Source organism: Branchiostoma floridae, chromosome 8 (genome assembly GCF_000003815.2).
Source record: "Branchiostoma floridae strain S238N-H82 chromosome 8, Bfl_VNyyK, whole genome shotgun sequence".
In the NCBI taxonomy this organism is placed as follows: Eukaryota; Metazoa; Chordata; class Leptocardii; order Amphioxiformes; family Branchiostomatidae; genus Branchiostoma; species Branchiostoma floridae.
In genome coordinates, this window is record NC_049986.1 from 5,050,134 (window position 1) to 5,065,141 (window position 15,008).

The 15,008-nt window shown below is 38.5% G+C and overlaps 2 protein-coding genes across 3 annotated transcripts in view; one reads left to right on the forward strand and one right to left on the reverse strand.

Moving 5' to 3' along the window:
• Positions 1 to 15,008, forward strand: part of LOC118421294 (LIM homeobox transcription factor 1-beta-like) — a 55,190-nt gene that overhangs the window by 18,417 nt on the left and 21,765 nt on the right. The gene's annotated exons all lie outside the window — the stretch shown is intronic.
• LOC118421291 (protein zer-1 homolog) overlaps positions 1 to 15,008 on the reverse strand; it is a 75,022-nt gene that overhangs the window by 4,500 nt on the left and 55,514 nt on the right. The window lies entirely within an intron of this gene.

Genomic DNA, 15,008 nt, shown 5'->3' on the forward strand with positions numbered 1-15,008 from the left:
CTGTCACAAATGGAAGATTACCACACCACACTAAAGCAAACCACTACACTCTAGGGGTAGGTACAGGTGTGGTGTACTGGTACAAAACTGTATTTTCTTGTTGGACTAGTCCGAAAGAACGGGACCTGATAAAAATCAGTGGACTGGATTTTTGACCGATTAGAAATAAACACATTTTATTGGCAGGTGTTCACACTTTAGGGGATTACCAGTCCAATGGAATAACAAGTGCAAAGTAGAGTTTACAGTAATTTGAACTGTTAATTTCCACAGTGTCACACCACACTATACATGTACCTTACCATCACACACTACACTATACCTTACCATCACACTCTGCACTATATTTTACCATCACACAACACAATATACCATCACACACTACACTATACCTTACCATCACACTATACCATCACACACCACACTATACTTTATTCATCACACAACATATATACTACACCTTAACATCATTCTCCACACTATACCTTACCATCACGCCACACTGTGCCTTAACATTGCACACCACGCTTTGCCTTATCAACTGCACTTATACCTCACCATCACACACTGCACTAGGGGCACCGGCACGGTGTACCAGACTGGTACAAAACCGTTTTTTCTGGTTGGACTGGTCCAGAAAAATCAGTGGACCGGATCTTGGACCGATTAGAAAATGAACAGATTATATCGGCAATCTCTCAATTGTTTTAGGGTTTACTGGACAGGTGAAGTTAAGTAAAGTGAACCATGGTCCAGGTTCAGGTCCGGACCTGGGCTTGATCCTCTGGACCTGGACCGTACTTGGACCTGAATGTTCTGTACCGGTACCAACTCCTATGCTGCACTATACCTTGCAATCACACATTGCACAATACCTTAACATTACACAACAGACTAGACTATACCTTTATTTATTTATTTATTTATTTGGATTCTCCACCTTACTATATGACCATACACCACATCACAGCATTCCACTGACCACCTCCGCAAAATTGTAGCTTGTCATACCACCACACTACAGCATTCCACACACTACACCATACCACCACACACTTACCATGTAACCCCACTATACCTGATGACAATACCATACCCATACCCATACCTCATGTACATGTAGGTACCATAGAATATCATATTCTCACATACATCATTCACCATATTACCATATGATATGATACTTTTGCTCATATCACACTCTTGCATTACTTATAATGTCATGTTATCATTGTCACATTGTGTTAAGTCTTGTGCCGAATGTGAGTTCCGTACATTTATAGCACTTTTGGATGATCGACATAACATTACAGAAAACAATTTGCAGGAAAATGTGTGAAATGACACCACAATTAACAGCTGGTAAAATCACTTGTCTGCCCAATTTTAGTTTTTAATCTTGTGTCTAATCTTCATGTAGATCACATATATCTTCTGTCTGAGATGTTGAGTCAGGATTACTTCTTTGGGCCTTAGTTGTGGTGCACACCTGCACAAGTCTTTGTAGATGATGTTAACAACATCTATTCTCAATACAGCTCATGGCCTTTGTGCCAAGCCCCAGGCAATACATGCACACCTCTGCACTCAGCTGTACCAGACCTAATGAAGCAGAAACAAGCTCACCCAGTCATATTCATGTGATATTCACCTCTAGCCCGTCTATTTTGATATGCTGGAGTTTTCTGTGGCCACTTACAAATGACCGAGCTTGCACTTAACGGGGGCCGCCCTAAGATGCTTCCTGCCCTAAGATGGCACGGATTTTTTGCTGATCTTATTATGCATAAGTACGCCGTGTTTGTTACCACTGACTATGATGATTAGAAAGGTAGATAAACCAAGTCCAAACAAACAGCTGTTTTACTTACACATATTCACATCCCTTTCTTTGAAGACAGAATTTTCACAATAATGTTTGTAGCGCCAAATCACTGTGGTCACCTGTTACTAGGTATTGGTGGCTCGTGTCCCTAAATATACAACCTGTACAAAACAGCCACACAACTGTCATACACATAAGAAATAAAGCTTCACAAAACACTACAAATATTGGTCTTCAAATGTTTGTTGAGTAGAAGACCGGCCATAGAAAAAACAACATAAGCATCACCGCCGTTGTTTTCCCCAGGGAGTGTGGCCCCGAAGGTGGCAGACCAATGAACGGCCCAAAGATTTGTTACTCTAACAAATGATTCGTACCGTCTATAAAAATGAAACTTCACAGAGTGATGTCGAATATGTATCCCAATACGTACACAGAGTTTTTCTGTGATTTTGGCATTGTCATTTTTCATATGATTTTGTTAGTCGGACTGCCGCATTCAGTGCATTTTGCCCATTTCCCATGAAAACATGACCTGGATTGTGATAGATTTAGCCCTCTTCGCGGGAGACAAGAAGCACACATAATCACAATTCTACTGTCAAAAGAAAGCTAAAATATCATAAAATTAGAATGTTTATCTTCCTCGGTGTTTGCCAGTTGTAACGCGGAGGGTGAAGGGTTCATGAACCATGTAAATGCATTCCTTATCCAAGCATGGTCTTAAGATGAATTTGTTAAAAATTCATTGATCAAAACTTGACCACTCTTTGGCAACTAGTGATGGAGCGCCGTGAGTTCGAGCGCGTAAAAAAGCGGGCATCTTAGGGCGGCCCCGTTAAGTGGACAAGACAAATTTTGACTTAGCTTAAAAAGTACCATAGAAAATGCAGAAATATCTTCCTGTGCACAATTGTGTAATCACTATACAAGTCAGAATGGGAAATAATCTTTTTTTAAACATGACTTTTAGTTATTTCTACAAAATGACTTTCACACACTGCATCAAAGAGAGTAATTAGTATGTGAGCCTTTCATTTGAATATCATTTGACAGATAGGAAAAAAGTAAAACAAACAAATCTTGTTTTTGGAAATTTTGACAAAAGTAGAAAAACAGTATGAATAGAGAAAACAGACATCTGAATAGAAATCAATATTTCTTTACTCCTTGGTCTCAATTCCTTGATTTATTATTTTTGTCTGAGGATAATTTAGAGGACTAGTATATAATTATGTAATAATTATTGTTTAATACACCTTGAATTTCATCGGTCCAGATCTCTCATCATTCCCCAGGGTTTTGCCCTTCTCAGTCTGCATGCACACATCCTCCCCAATAGTTCCTGGGTTGAGATTTGGTGCAGCATCTTAAGAAGCTTCCTTTAATAGGCCCATTTACAAATAAACAGACATGAAGTCCCATCTGTTGACCATTACAAACTGTACAAACCAAAATTGCAGATTCATTTGTGGAATTTAGAGCAGACGGCTTCTGCTAGGAAAATGATAAGAATGAAACACTGCTTTTGGCACGTTGTTGCATGCTGTATTTAGTGATTGTGCATTTAGAGGACTTAAGAAACGTTAGTGAAATATTGGGACAATTGTGGTCAAGGGACTTTGGATAAGGCATCTCCCTTATACAGTCATGTCCAGTCACCTGTATTCTCATTTTGACTTCAATTTCATATTCCTAATTATCCCATCATATTTGATTGTGATGAAGTTCAGCCTAGCTGGTTGTACCTTATCAAAGTAAGAGTAAAATTTAAAACCAGATTGCAGTACTAGTTCATTTACTAGTTGATCTAATATCATCACTTTACATTGTACATGTACCACATCACATAGTATACAATACATTGAAAGTGGTGCTAGTTACACATTAATCTCATTAGGAAGATTTGAATATGTAAGTGCAAACAAACAGATTACAAGCTTCAGTTCCCATCACAGCCTATTATACTTAGTTTCTGTTGAATGACCTTTTTTAAAACATTATCATGTGCAAATCAAGTTTGTTTTTTTACAACTAAGGAGCTTTCATCAATGATGTTACAACAGAACGATGCTCATTCTCAAGCTTATGTTATGTCTTACTTTTCTTTTACATTCAATTGCAAAGATCATGCACTATGTGAAAGTTGTATGCAAATCCGTAGACACGAAATGAACGAATGTAACAAAACCGTGTTTGAAGGATGACTGACTTGTTGTTTTTCTCAAGAGTTTGATACATTAAAACCAGCAAACACATTAAATTTTTCTTTCTACAAACTAAAGAGATTTTGTCTGGCATGTCATTGTCTTTCCTTAGTACAACCATATAATCTCCTTCACAATGCTTTAGTCATGGTGTACTTTTATCTTTGTTGTGTTACATCCCTAGTGAATTCCTGATTTGACATGGCCCCTGTATCCTGGCCGGGGGACCTTGAAAGGTGCTGCTGACAGGCTATGCTTGGTGGGTGCAGGGAGCATAGGTCAAGTGGAAAGGCCTTCACATCTTGGCACCTCTGACCGCTCTCTTTGCATGCCCCAACAGATACATTTTAATACTGCCCTCTTACACACATCCACAACCCAAGCAAATCCTTTGTCTTCCCTTGGAGGATACCATATATCCTGCAGCTTTTACCTGACCTTTAGACCAACTGTTAGGGGGGATGGGGAATGGAAGGGGAATAGTGCACTATGAATTGCACAAAATTTCAATCCAAACTTTGGCACTTGGCTACTGGTCAACACACACACACAGGATAATAGCGGCCTCAGCATTCCCCTGTTCTGACCAATGACTTCACAGCCCACCATGACATGGTGAAGCAGCAGTAGCAGTTTGCTGTCTACGTGTGCCTCAAGTTCCTACACCAACATCAAAGCATTCAACATGTAGTGACAAGTCAGCTGCAGGCAAATATTGCATGTATCATAGCAGCTTTGCCATGTCAGGGTGCATCTTCATGGGTGTTTGGGCTGTACATCACTACATGTACATGTATTTCAAATCTACACTACCAAAAATCATGCTTTTCTTATTCTCCTCGTTTCTTATACAGGATTGAAAATCATACATTGTGTTACAGAAAAACATTTTGTCCACAAGTTAACGATTTTTCAAATTTTCTGGAAGCTAATTCTTATTAAAATTCTAATACGTTCCTAAACATGATGAATACCAAGTACCTAAACCTGGACCTGATTGTCTGTGAAAATTTGTGAATGGACTTCTACTGGTGTTTTAAAATCTATATGTAAACAAGACTTGTGTCTCTGTTAACTTACATTGTAGACCAAGTTCGACTGTAGAAACTTGGTAAAAATGACTCTCACTACTCAACTCTCCTCAGCTTCACCCATTATTTTCTATCTGTTCATTCTCTAATCGGTCTAAAGTCCGGTCCACTGATTTTTTTCAGGTCTGTTTTTTCTGGACCGGTCCAACAGGAAAAAACGGTTTTGTACTCGTACACCATATCAGTACCCACCCCTAGTCTGTGGTATAAACATAACATTCAATTTACTTGTAAAATTGTATGGTATCACATTGTCCCAATTTTCCATTTTCACTGTAGATATGGTAGTTGGACTCAGAAAACTAAGTTAAACATTATTTAACCATCTATATACTTATAATATATATTTCTTATACTATAGCTTTGCATCTGTATGTTTAACGCTATACTTTTTACATGAGTTTCAATGAAACTCCTCACTCAAATAAGACATTTACAGCATTATGTGCAACCTTTATCAAATCATGTACCAATAGTTACCAGTAGCATTCTATGGCATTCGCTATGTTTTTTGATACTTTTTTCAATCTACAGCATATAACTGCTTTGTACGATTTACAGTATGTTCGAAAACTTTGATGCGCGCGCGGATGTCATCCATTTAATCAAATCAACACTGGAACATAGAGTATATTGAAGGAGGTAGGAGTGTACTTAAAATTGACTTGTACTGCAGTTCAAAGCTTTTCTTTTATGCATCTCAATCTACATGCACCTTTTCAGCTTCAAACAGAACTGATGCAGCTCTACATTAAATCTGAACTGATTACTTCATTATTAGAACTGAATACTCTATCATTAAATCATAACATGCAGCACCCGGAATTGTTGGGGGGTGGGGGTGTTGGAGTCCATTTCAAATCAGGAGTTTCTTTGCATGCAAAAGTGATTGTAAAGGATCCAAGTCATGTATATCCAAGTCTAACATCCAAGAATCTTCCTATCTTTGGGAGATAAGCTCATGGTTACAATACTTAACATCCTGTGCTGGCCTTCCCTCACTATTTAACTGGTCTGAAATTAACTTGTGATTTCACAATTACACAAGGACCGATCTTTTCTTCAACAGTCATGTCGGGCACTGTGTTGTTGGCATCATGGTTGCACATGGTCCATGTGGACTATTTCAGCTGCATCTGAGCAGAACCATCTTTCTAAGGCTGGCCTGTTTGCATTGCAAGGGGATCACAAAGTTTCCAGTCTTACACCTTCCCTCTCAGTTCAAATGGAGCATGGCCTGATGAGATGCATTGATAAGATACCATGGGAGTAAGCTGCTGTTAGAGGGCTGCCAGGTGTAAGACGGATGAGGCAAGGTGGTTAAAATGGGATCACTTTCAAAACCTGCAGGTATGCGCTGGATTGAGTTCCCAGCCTTTTCTGAAAGGGGGTGATACCACCAGAGATGAGATGTGTGATAAGATAAAAGCTGTGTTAAAAACACCACTGGACTAAGGGAAAGCTTGTAACTAGTGCCTAAATTCTTTCAAAGCTTTCAAACAAAAGCTCTGATCTTTCAAGCATGAGAGTTGGCAAAGGCTTAGAGAGACAAGGTTAAATTGGTAATAATGCAAGAAAGCCTAGCCACAAGTGAAGTATAAAACACAGAGATTATGTATCATAGAAATTTAATTTGCATGATATGCTAAATCTTCACAATGAATTTAAGGCCCCTGAACTGTATGAGTCTGTATGAGTTGCATTTTGACATTTTTTGGCTTAGATAAAGTTTGCGGGGATGAAGTTTTTTTTCTTTCTTTAAATTAAGTATTTTCATTCATCATTCAATTAGGCCACACCAATTTTATTCGTTGTTTCCCAGATTTGCCTGTCCATTTTTTTCCTTTGAAAAAAAAATTAAGTCCTGATAAAAATAATACAGGTTTTGCTATCAGAGTCACATACACTTAATTTCTAAAAACAATGCCCTTTATGCATCACATTACTAGCAAAGGTTTTTTTTTGTTATTTAAGCCGTATATCTTCACCCCAGACTTTTTGAAAAAAAAAATTTTCATTCTTTTTACCTGTTGGTCCAATTTTTTCCTGAATAAAATCAAAAAGCAACAAATGAATTTGGTGTGGCCTTAGGATAGCATCTTTCTTTACACAGAAACAAGTGTGTTTTGTGAGTGAGTGAGGGTTCAATTCAGATGTTTCCTGTGAGCACCCATCCATACTTTTGGCACTGCACATACCACGTCCCAGGGTAAGCCAAGCCTCTCGGCACAGAGAGGGCATGCACACTGTAGCACAGATTGAGCCTGCCTGCTGGTCACCTGTGCACCTGTGTTTGCTAACTTTCCTGGGTGAGTTGGATACTGTGTGCACCTTGTCCACCACCTATTGTGTGAGGAATGTAAAGCTTGGAATAGCAAGAGAACCATGGCCTGCAGCATAAATACTCCATTTCTCTTCCTGTCAGCTGTCTGTGTGTTCTACAACTTGTAGTGTTGGAAAATACCTGGCCATGTTGACAAACAGTCCAGAGCACACAGATATCCATGGAGAGTGTGCAAAGATGTCTGTCGTAGAATAAACCTTGCATGCCACGGAGTTAGCAACTCATATTTACATAAGGATTTAACAGGGAGAAAGCTGAGAGTAGTGGCTTTTTTGTCATGGACTCAGGGGTGTAAAATGCTTATTTACTCTTCCTGACATTCTATCTAGTCTTTGTAGCTCAGATAAAAAGCTGTAGATTGAGAGAGGGACCTCATTATGTACAAAAAAAAGTGCATGTCTTATAAAAGAATGGGTCATGATGTTGTTTTCAAATTGATATTTCATATCAATTCAATGACTGCAGGAGAATGAATATAATACTATCTGCTCACCTACCTTTTGAATGACATGATGACTGCTACTTTTTCAAATTTAATCTTCTTTTTTTGGTACCTACCAGCAAATGATTATGCTTTACCTGTGAATAGATCTGTTGCTGATTTTCAGAAGCATGTACTTAAAACCTGAGGGTGCAATGTATAGGATGACCTCAATAACACCAGATTCTATGTTGAAATAACCTTTTTTCTCAATAACATCATAAGATCCTATACTGGTAATTCCAATATCTGAACACAAGCAAAAAGCCACAGACAAACAAACTACTAGTGATTAAGACAAACATGTGCTTTAAATTAGCACTTTTACTACAACCACTTTACTTTCTGAGGTTCTGCATACCTGCTTTGTTTCTCTGATTTGAAAAAAAAAATAATAATAAAAAGGACAACATATTATTCTAACATTCATACTATAAAGCCCCAAAATTCTCCTTAAAAGTCTTGGTCATCCTTTTTGCTTAAATTTTATTTTTAACCAAAAATCCCAAATTTTGCTTGATGGATTTTTCATACATTGAATGTGCATGTACATGTATGTATGTACTGCTGTAACAGTGACTGTCTGTTTTAATTTTGATCACCAGTCCAGTCCATCAATTTTCTGCAAATACCCAAGAACCCGGAGATCATCTAAGGGTATGCTATAAGAGTCAACATTGCACTCCCACTTTTCATTGTATATTAACTTTTAAAACTTTGGTCTTACCAAAAGAGCCCTTAGTCATAATACTCATTATTTTTCCAAAACTGAGCTGTTTTTCAGGACTGACAACATGACAATAATCTGAGTTCAAACATAGTGTCGAATAGCATTAATGGAATTACGTTCGCTTCCATTAATTTCTGGCCAGACATTGGGAATTTGGGAAAGGCACACGACTTTCCTAGGGGTGGGTTCATAGGAGGGTGTATATTGAAGTCCGTATGAGTTTATTTATTTATTCAGTTTATTGAGTGAGTGTTATATGCAAATGTGACAAAACATTACACTAACTCTCAGGCAGCATAGCGGATAATGGAGAGTCAGATAGGGACAGACAAAATACATCTATACTGTAAGAGCAATTTATACATCAATAAGTTTGAATACAATGTAACTAACAGTCATCAAAATCAGTCTTACAAGTTAAACATCACTGAGTCATTAGATTACAAGTAAAGATACATTATACATACAAGATAAAATAGTTCTTTTGTATACAAGTGTGGTCAGAGGTCATGTAACGTTAGCTAAAAAAAGACCTTATGTCAAAAAAATTGTTATAGAATCAGTATTCTGTCAATATTCTACACTCAAAATTTCTAAGATTTTTTTATGACATTGACATGTGTGATAACGATGCACACCTAGCGTACAAATGACAAATTATTCAGTGCATCTCTTTTGCATGAGATGCACAATACTATTTTCCTTGCTGCTGTGTACTATGCAGAGCATGCCAGGCAGATTCCGGATGCACCCAACTTACGCTGACCAGTTGCCCGGCATACTTCCCCTGAATTGCCAAATGTATACTGAGTGAATTTCCGATTCATCAAAAAGGTGGCTGCTTCCTACTGTTTAATTTGCAGATTCCATAGCGTGAAAATCAACCTTAAATGTCATGTTGTTATCATGGGCCAGTGGCCCAAAATATGGATTAGCCATGATATCTATAACAAACTGTTGAGTGTATCCTGGATGTTTGACGTGTACGCTATCTGTGTTTGTCATACATTGCTAACAATGCACGGCCTGATTGTAGTATGAACAGTACAAATATGTGGACGCATTCCCTATGAGTTTGTTCATCATGCATCTGCATGTGTATGCTGCAATATACTATGTATATGCTGCTAAGGGCTCATGCTGTGAGATCAGCATATTCCTGCTAATGAAGCTTGAACATATAGCTTCCCTGTACTGTACTTGACGGATGTGGTACTGATGCACTGCATATTTATGATGTACATGTAGGAGCTGTGTAATAGTAATACACATGATAGTTTTGTGCATGTCCGAAACTTCTAGTATCAGGTTTACTTGGTCGTACTGTGAGTATGCTTGCATACACGTACCTAAAACTTGTTTGAACACAAAATGATTGAGATGCATATGAGGTGCATATTGTGCATATGAAAAATATACGCACACATGTGAACGCACCCTTACTCCACGCAGGTGTAAATCAAGGACCTGACTTTGCAGATAAAAGTGGTAGAGGGAGAAGGATGGGATCCGCCTTCAATACCATGCCCTAGACACAGTCCACTGCCCCTACAGCCTCAAAGGCTACAAGACTAACTTCTCTTGTTTTTTTCAATGTGCAGAAATCATTTTCCATACTGCACACTGAACCCATTGCACCAAGCTTAAGAAATTTGAAACATTTACAATATCAGGAAGTAGTAGGTAGACTCTCAATAAAAGGGACTGCATGCATCCTTTCCAAATTGGATGACTGAATATCTACCGGTAATACATATGCACACAGCTACAAGAGGCACATGCTAGAAAATGGCAGGCATTCTTCTGGAACTGTGCTTGGGTTTTGACTGACACATGATATTTGTGTAAGCAAATAGCTGAGTACCCGAATTAATTTCTTTAAAATTCATGAATTTTACATGTTCTAAGCTGTTTGAACACATGTGGAGTGGCGAGCAGATTCTGACACAAGGCAGCCAGAATACAATGTTAAATGTCTTCAACCCAACAATGGAATGGGATCAGCACACAACTGCCAGCTTTGGGTAGATAGAAGTAAAGGTCAAAATCATCCTGCAGAACTGGCTCCAATAGCCAGGTAGATTTGGCCGATGGACAAATGCAAACCAAGCCTGCTGTGGACAAAGCTGCATACATTCTTGGATTTATGGGGGAAAGTCCAGTGGTTAATGGCATCTTCTGGGATGGAAAGCATTTTCGGAAAGGCATCTTTGTCAGTTTTGCAGTGGTACAACAAAGAGGGACTCATACATGTATATGCAAGGTCATAGACAAGTTCGCAAGATAGGAGAGACTAAAGGAACACTACAGCAAATAAGTTCAACAATTCCAACAGTTCAGAGTTCCAGATTCCACCAAACAGGCAAACAGAAATCATGGAAACAACTGTTGATAGGTATACACCTGGACAAGTAGGACAGTGGGAGATCAAGCTAAATGCTGCATACAAACTGTCTCTGTTTATTTGTTGATCTTTTCTTCACACCCCCAAGCATGTACTGACTCAGTCAGGTAGGAGTATAGTATGACAGGTATTTGAAGGATAACAATCAAAGGTAAACCATGCACTTGTGAGAAAAACTGGTGTTGTCCAAAAGTCAGGACACCTGTCAGCTGTGCAGGGGAGCGCGGCCTAAAGCCTGCCCTGGGGAAGTTTGGGAGGGATACCCTGTCCATGATACCTCTGTTAGGGGCTTAACGAATTCAATAATGGGCTAGAATAATTGCTTACAAGCTGAATTTTAAATGCTTCAATTGTTCGCTTATGTGAAGCACTTATCCTTACAACTTCTTAGCTCTGCCCCGCGGCAGAATTTACTTCAAAACATACAAGACAAAGCCGGTCTCTGATGCGAGGAATGTGCTGGGTTAGGCAGGACAATCCATGGGTATCCCCACAGAATGAACAGCACAGATTACATCTCTGCCTCAGGGGACCTGCTCAGTGAAAGTCTCCTGGGTGCAGGCTGGGCACAGACTTGGCTGGACAGGAGATCAGGAAATGTGAATTTAACATCACACCTACATGTATGAGAGAAACATTATCATTGATAATTTTAAATCTGTATTGTATTTATCACCATCTACACTAAAAATAAAAACCTCCTGATGTTGACAAGATAGTTGCAAAATATCGCATACTTTGATATCAAGAAATAATCATTCTGACATTATGTTAACTTAGTAATGTGCTACCAAGGAGGTGGAAAGAGATGCTAAATAATCCCTGCTACACGTACATGTAACGCTAGTTCACCTTTATTCGCGGGGTTACCTATATCCGTTGTTTATTTTTCAAATAGGACAGATATTTAGGGATATGAAGTCGAAAGACTGAGGTTTAAAATCATAACATTTTCAAATCATGAAGTTTGAAACTGCCGTCCGTCCTGATAACCCTAATACCCTGTCTTTAAAAACAATGGTTAAAGCTTACCCTGCTGATAAAGGTGAAGAAGCGTTACATGTAGGTTGGTAGATATTTAATCCATGACTTTTTTGTGTATTCTTAGTATATACTTTTGCAAAGCAAGGCTATTATAATTTTGACATCCCTTGGTTGGTTGCTCAGGTCAACAGCCAACTTATGAATACATTGTTGCATGACATTGTATATCCTAAACTGACTGTATATGTACAGCGTAAGGGATTTAAAAAAATATTGGCACTATGACAATTTCAGTTTTTGAAATTTATGTTAGAACCATAATGAAGTTTCATATTATTGATACATTTTGTCAAGTATGGCAACAAGAAATCATAGCTTATTTGACTGGTAATATAATGCAGCAAGAAACACATCAGATACAGCCACGAACCCAGCCACGAACCCGTCGATAAGTCATATATTACATGATACATGTACTCACTAAAATAACATGTAGCATAGCACTAATAGTTTAGATATTCCACTGATTAACAAATTATAGACTATTAAGGTTGACTTCTTCTTACCCTAAAAGTTGTTGTTCAAAACATTTTTCTTTGTGTTATGTGATTTAATTCCGACCTGAGCTGTTGTAGCAGTGCTCCTGGAGAGATTATTATCCCAGAAAATCTTGTCTGAAGAAGAGTAGACTGTGCTTGGCTTCCCCCATGTGTGTTGTCTCAGGTGTGGGAGGAAATATGCCCACCATCTTCCCCCAGGCCAGGATTTGGCATGACTGGAGCACAAACACAACTGATACTAACTATTGGCCAATCCAGTCTTGTCGCCAGGGGGGATTTTTTCATGGGCAAGGTCGATGAAATTTATTGTTTGACATCAGGTCTTGAGAAAATTGTCTTTTCTAGAATAATCATGCAATGTTATACACCTTAGACCTTAGGTCCTATTACAAAGATGACAAAAATCAGTGAGCAGAATGGGCCAGTAGGTTCTCACTGCTACATGTACCAAATTTGCAATTATACTGGAGACCATATCATGTAATTTGTTGTGATTCAGCTCATGTTCAGTAAAATGTATTAGGTGCAACATAACTGCCAGATACATGCAATAACAAGATTGTGTATAAGAATTATAGCAAAATTTAATTAGAGCAGAGTAGAGTACTTAGTAGAGTGGAATCCCATGTAAACTTTGCATGAACTAGTAAAGGTAGAACAATAATAATGTATGTAGTGGCTTATTGTTATGTCAAACTAAAAGTCACATTTCATACTGTAACATTACTTACTATATACCTGTATACACAATAGCCTCCCTCACAAACTAAAGCAGCACTGGCTTTAATTTTTTTAGGGGAGCGCTGATTCGTGACGATCAGTCAGTAATAATTCACATGTCCCTGAGCACAGCATCTTATAATATCCCAGCCTTCCATAACGCCCTGTTGCAACTTGTCATATTTGTTCACAAAAAGCTGCATTCCTGCACTAACAACAGTAAGTCCCATTGCTACTGACATAGACCATTCATCAGTCTCCACGTCTCTGGTCTGTGGCTGTTGGAATGGCAATATCAGAAGTGCTGTGAAAGGTTAGGCGTGATGTGACCTTGTTAGTGACAGGCAGGCTTGCTCAGATTTCTGTCTGGTAGCAGCAGGTGTGGAGTGCCTGACCCGAGCAGGAAGTACATTTCACCAATTAAATGGAGAAAAAAGAAAGGAGAAGGATTAGATTTCCTATGACATGGACTCTTAGCTGTTGATGTGGTCCACCTGCCTGGCCACAACAGCTCTGACAAGGAATTGTAGAATTCACACCTGAAACTTTTATGTCTGCTGTAAGTGTATCTATCTATAGAACATAAAAATATGATTTCTCTTTCTTTGATCATCTTTTGACAAACTTAACACACTTGGGCTGAAAATGATGTACAACTCAATGGAACTCACCTGACAAGACTTAGTCATGTTAACATTGTTTTTCACATGCTTGAACTCACTGCACTGATGAAATGAATATTTGAGAAAGAATTGCAGTCATACTAGTTTCTGAAGTTAATCTTTTCTTATGTATATATATAACGTAATGTGCTGTGTGACTGCTTGGTATAACTTACATGTAATTGGTATGTGCCAAATTATGGTTTACAGGTAGGAATGAACTCTGAGGTTTTGTTTTTGTAACCAGAAAGACGAAAAACACCTACAAATGTGTCTTGACTGATAACAGACTGAGTAGAAATTAACAAATAATTGTGGAAAAGTTCAGTGATATCGGTTGCTGTAATAATGAACTTTGTTTCAGTAAGCCAGACATTTGGATACACCCAAAACAATGTTGACTAATTTTTTGTAGGTAAGCCTTAGGCTGGAGAAAAGTTGGTTGTTGATATCATCCATGGTAATGGTTCAGGCCAGATCAGGAGAAGATAACACAGTGATAATCCTTACTATAAGCCATGAAATAGTGGCAGGATCTCTTGCATTAACTCTGTAAGTCCAGGACAGGTGATAAATATAAGCATGAGGATATACAGCCCTATCCAAGTAGCTTTCCAGCTTATCTGGTACATCAGACTTGCCCACCTGTTATCCCCAAACATGTATGATGTAGTTCCTGTTATCAAGCCTGGTCTCATACAGACTATCTTAATGTTCACGCAAACTTCCAAGAGTGAAAGCTTGACTAATGGTGTGAATGAGGGGAAAGTTTCTACTTTTGTTACCATTACCAGTAACTTGGAGAGTTTGTCTCACACAAATGTGATCTTCATAGCAATAAAAGATACCGTTCATTCTCAGCAGAAGTGTCCAGAATGATCCAACATGATCTAGGCTTAAACCCTTGAGCTGTATTTGTCTCAATAGGGCTCTGACCACCTGGTTCATTTGTACCAGTCATCAGTAATAACAGTAGACAGCTCCTATGGAACACCAGGCT